Raw genomic sequence first — 5,340 nt, 5'->3', positions numbered from 1 at the left:
TAGCTCCCATTTAATGGGACTTATAGGTTCCAGCCACTGTACATTAGTTCTATAATTTAATCTCTACAGCAACCTTGCAAGAAGGCACAACCAACCTATGTTAGTCTGTCTTGTGCTGCTTTAACAGAATACCTCGGTAATTTATAATAAACAGAAATGTATTTGGCTCACGATTCTCAAAGTCCAGAAGTCCAAGGGCATGGTGCCAACATCTGTTCAGCATCTGGTGGGGGCCTCCTTGTATCTTCCCACGGTAGAAAGGGAGAGGGTGAGAGAGAGTGCAAGAGATCTAACACACAGCCTCAAGCCCTTCCATGATTGGCATTAATCCACTCATGAGAGTAGAGACTTCATGACCCAAACACCTCCCGTTAGGCCCCATCTCCTAACACTGTTGCAGTGGGGACTGCCAACATGTGCTTCCTGGGGGATGCATTCAAACCACAGCAAGCCCCATTTTTCAGACTGGAAACTGAAGTCCCATAGCTGAAGATCTGAGCCCAGGTGGGGTTGAGAGCCTGGGCTTTTTCTTTTCTTTTCTCTTTTTTGAGACAAGAGTCTGTTGCCCAGGCTGGAGTAGAGTGGCATGATCTTCGCTCACTGCAACCTCCGCCTCCCAGGTTCAAGTGATCCTCCTGTCTCAGCTCCCCCAGTAGTTGGGATTACACGCACATGCCACCATCCCTGGCTAATTTTTGTGTTTTTAGTAGAGATGGAGTTTCTCCATGTTGGCCAGGCTGGTCTCAAACTCCTACCTCAAGTGATCCACCCACCTCGGCCTCCCAAAGCAGTGGGATTACAGGCGTGAGCCACGATGCCCAGCCGAGAGCCCGGGCTTTTTTGATGCATTGGCGGAGGGTGGTTCAGCATAGGGGTACCTGAGAGAGCAGAGCTTTTCAAGAGGGAGCCTGTGGTGTACAGCTAGGAGGGGCTGAGCAGGAATTTGCTACTGGGAAGACCAGAGATGGTGCACTGAGGACATCTGCAGCAAGGAGAGCTGGGGGCAAAGGCTGGGATCCCTGGCAAGCTCTAGGCCCCTCTGCCCTGGGGGTTGTGCCAAGCCTGGGCTGGGCAGGAGGGATGGGAAACTGCCTGCCCTCAGCAAGTAGGTAGAGGCTGGTGTTCCTGAGGCTGTAGACAAACCCACCTCCTTGTTCCTTTTAGAAAGGCTCTGTGGCAACTTTTAGAGATTTGCAGGATGGAAACAACAAAAACCAGCAAGCAAACAGAGACTGGAGTAGAGGAATAGTAATCACAGAGGAAGAAGAGTGCGGAAAGGCTGGGAATAGAAAGGCATAGCGGCCCCTGTGCAAGAATGGCATTTAAGGGAACAGTGGTGGTTAGTGGCACCAGTGTGCACTCTAGTGGGTGCAGAGGGAAAGAACACTTAATTTGTTCATGTATTTACGCACCCATTCATTGTGGAGGGAGGATGGGAAGGATGTTGCTGAGATTCTGAGCATCAGAAAGGGGAAGGGACTTGCTGAGGGTCACAGAATGCCAGTGGTAGGGGTCACAGTGGGTCATTTCACAAGACCGCACGAACTCTCAACCTTCCTGGCATTGGATGAAACTTCATGAGGCAGGTAAGGGTGAGTGGAGAAGAAAGCCTGCGGCCTGCCGTCATCAGCCCTAGCCTTTCTTGCAGCTACGGGACCCTGGGAAAGTCCCTCAACATTTCAGGACTTCAGTGGCCTCATCTGTAAAATGGGGTTATCTTAGCATCTACCTATTGAGAACAGTGAGAGTTAAATGAAGTGATGGATGTCAAGGGCATACAACGATGCTTGGCACATGGTGGATGCACAGGTCTCAGAGAAGAGAAACTGAGGCCCAAAGAACTGGACTGGCCGGGTGCAGTGAGTGGCTCATGCCTGTAATCCCAGCACTTTGGGAGGCCCAGGCAGGCAGATCAACTGAGGTCAGGAGTTCGAGACCAACCTGGCCAACATGATGAAACCCTGTCTCTACTAAAATACAAAAATTAGCCAGGCATGGTGGCAGGCACCTGTAATCCCAGCTACTTGGGAGGCTGAGGCAGCAGAATGGCTTGAACCCAGGAGGTGGAGGTTGCAGTGAGCCAAGACCGTGCTACTGCACTCCAGCCTGAACAACAAAAGCGAGACTCTGTCTCAAAACAAAAATAAAAACAACAAACAAAATTAGCTGGGTGTGGTAGCATGGGCCTTTAATCCCAGCTACTCGGGAGGCTGAGGCAAGAGAATCACTTGAACCTGGGAGGTGGAGCTTGCAGTGACGAGATCGAAACTGTCTCAAAAGCAAAGGACTAGACAGCCCTGTCTCCACCAGCCAGCTCAAATCGGGCAGGGTATAAAAAATCTGGGGCTTGGGGAAAAGTTTTAAAATGTCCTGGCTGGGCACAGAGGCACATACCTGTAATCCCAGAACTTTAGAGGCCAAAGTAGGAGGATTGCTTGAGGCCAGAAGTTTGAGACCAGCCTGGGCAACATAGTGAGACCTCACCTCTAAAATAAATAAAAATAGGCTGGGCGTGGTGGCTCACATCTGTAATCCCAGCACTTTGGGAGGCAAAGGCGGGCAGATCATTTAAGGTCAGGAGTTCGAGACTAGCCTGGCCAACATGGTAAAACCCCATCTCTACTAAAAATACAAAAATTAGTTGCGTGTGGTAGGCCGATTAGGCAAAAAGAATGAGACTCCATCTCAAAAAAATAAATAAATAAAAATTAAAACTAACCAGGAGGTAGTATTATTGTCAGCAAGTGTGTATTTCTTGGGAGGAAATGAGTGCCCTCTCTTTCTCTCTCTCTCCAGGTGGGCTTAGCTACCATTGGCTCTACTCCCCCCATCCTAGGGCAAGGAGATCCTCCTGGGCCTGGGGTCTCAGAGGGCTGGGGCACCCACACATGCTCCAGGTGTGGCTGTTCCAGTTGCAGCTGTCAGCATTTGATGGTGTGGATGACTCAGGCAGTGTGGCTAGGTGGGTTTAGTGATGGGGGCAGAAAGAGAAGTTTCCTTAGAGGCCCCCTTCCCTGCTTCTGTCACCCACCTCTGCAAGCTGTAATTATCAAGCCTTTGATACTGAACTGTACTTCCTCTTACTAGTATACTTTTAGCTCTCCTGCCAGACCATACTGCGGGAGAGCAGGTCCAGGTCCTCATGGAAGTGGGCGAGAAATCAGTTCTGCCCACTGGTCTTTTCCTGATCTCTACTTGGAGGCAGTCATGGAACTGTCATGGAATTGTTGGGAAAGTTTAATGAGTTAATATGCAGAAGCGCTTCACGCAGTGCCTAGTTAATGGTTAACTATTAGTAATAGTCTCACCCTTCACAGTTCAGGTTGGGTGTCACTTCCTCCAGGAAGCCTTCCCTGACTTTCCCAGGCTGAATTTAGTGCCTGCATCCCCTGTGCCTCCCTGGTACTTCCTACCACTCTGAGTTATAATTGTCCCTTCATTTGTCTTTCTCCCATACTCAACAGTGAGCCCCCAGGGGGGCACTGTGCCATACCCTGTTCACTGTTGCATTCCCAGTGTGCCTGGCTCAGGTGGCAGTGACAATTGTTAGGTGAATGAGTGAAACTCATGAGAGCTGGGGGTCTGGGACCAGGCCCTCAGCCCTGTCACTCACATGCTATTTGATTTAAGTTCTCAGGGTTGAAGTTCCCCCCAAGATGAAATGGAGCTAAAACAACCCCTTCCTCATGGGGCTGATGTCAGGAGGAAATGAGATTTTCTGCACACTCCCTGGCATGCTACATGTTCCATAAACATTCACTGTTGTTCTGCAGTTCCTGATTAAATACACTGTACTTGGCCGTGTGTGTGTGGGCTCATGCCTGTAATCCCAGCACTTTGGGGGTGGATTGCTTGAGGTCAGGAGTTTGAGACCAGCCTGGCCAATGTGGCAAAACCCCATCTCTACTACAAATACAAAAATTAGCCAGGCATGGTGGTGTGCAACTGCAGTCCCAGCTACTCAGGAGGGTGAGGCAGGAGGATTGCTTGACCATGGGAGGCAGAAGTTGCAGTGAACCAAGTTTGCAGAACTGCACTCCAGCCTGAGTGACAGTGCAAGACTCTGTCTCAAAAAAAGCCAGGCATGGTAGCTCATGCCTATAATCCCAGCTTTTTGGGAGGCCGAGGCGGGCGGATGACCTGAAGTCAGGAATTTGAGACTAACTAGCCTGGTCAACATGGTGGAACCCCATCTCCACTAAAAATACAAAAATTAGCTGGGTGTGGTGGCAGGTGCCTGTAATTCCAGCGACTCAGGAGGCTGAGGCAAGAGAATTGTTTCAGCCTGGGAGACAGACATGGCAGTGAGCCGAGATTGCTGCCACTCCACTCCAGCCTGGGGGATGGACTGAGACCCTGGCTCACCAAAAACAACAACAACAAAACCCCCTCTACTTGTCCAGGCGTCCCCTAGTCCCTCCAACCCAAAGGAACTTCAGTTTTAGCTCCGGACTCCCATAGCCTCCCAGTATGTCCCCCCGTCACAGAATCAGTCACACTTGTGACTTGCTCCTCTGTTACCCCCTCTCCCCGCAAACTGTAGGCTCAGCAAGGGCAAGGCCTTAGTCTCACCCATCTGACTATCCAGCACCTAGCCCAGGGCCTGGCTCAAACCAGGGGCTTGGAAAATGCTTTCTGCAGGGCTAGACACCTGGCTCCCTTGCACGGGGGGGCCTGTGAGGTTTCCCTGCCTAGATACAGTTCCTCCCCCCGGATTACCCTTTCCTTCTCTCTCAGCCTATGCAACTCTGTTCTTATTCGGCAAGACAGCGCAAATGCCATCTTCCCCAGGAAGTCCTTCCTGAGCCACCCAGTGCTGTGACCTCTCTCTCCTTGGAAATCTGAAAACTCTGAGTCCTTCAACCACTAACTTGCCACTTGTACATAAGCTCTCCTGCTTGATACCTTTAGGTCTGTTGGTTTGTTTTGTTGGATAATTTTTCTCTTCCCATGTTACATTCCCAGTGAAATTTTGTTTTCCACTGAGGTGGGTGGCATTTACCAATGTCTATCATCAGAGAAAGGCAGTTCCTCCGGAGAATTGCGTATCACACATGCTGCATAGCACATACATACATATAAAATTATTCCAGGCACACAGAGGAAAGATTGTGTGAGGACATAGCAAGAGGGCGGCCATCTGCAAGCCAAGGAGAAAGGCCTCAGAGGAAAGGAACCCTGCCAATACCTTGATCTTAGACTTCCAGTCTCCAGCACTGTGAGAAAAGAAATTCCGTTGTTGAAGCCAAAAAATAAAAAATAAAAAAAATTCCATTTGTTCTTTACTTTCTTTTTTTTTTTTTTTTTTTTGAGACAGAGTCTCACTCTGTCACCCAGGCT

This window comes from Piliocolobus tephrosceles, chromosome 19 (genome assembly GCF_002776525.5).
Source record: "Piliocolobus tephrosceles isolate RC106 chromosome 19, ASM277652v3, whole genome shotgun sequence".
Lineage (NCBI taxonomy): Eukaryota > Metazoa > Chordata > Mammalia > Primates > Cercopithecidae > Piliocolobus > Piliocolobus tephrosceles.
The sequence above is the reverse complement of the archived record's forward strand: the minus strand, read 5'-3'. Positions refer to the sequence as shown.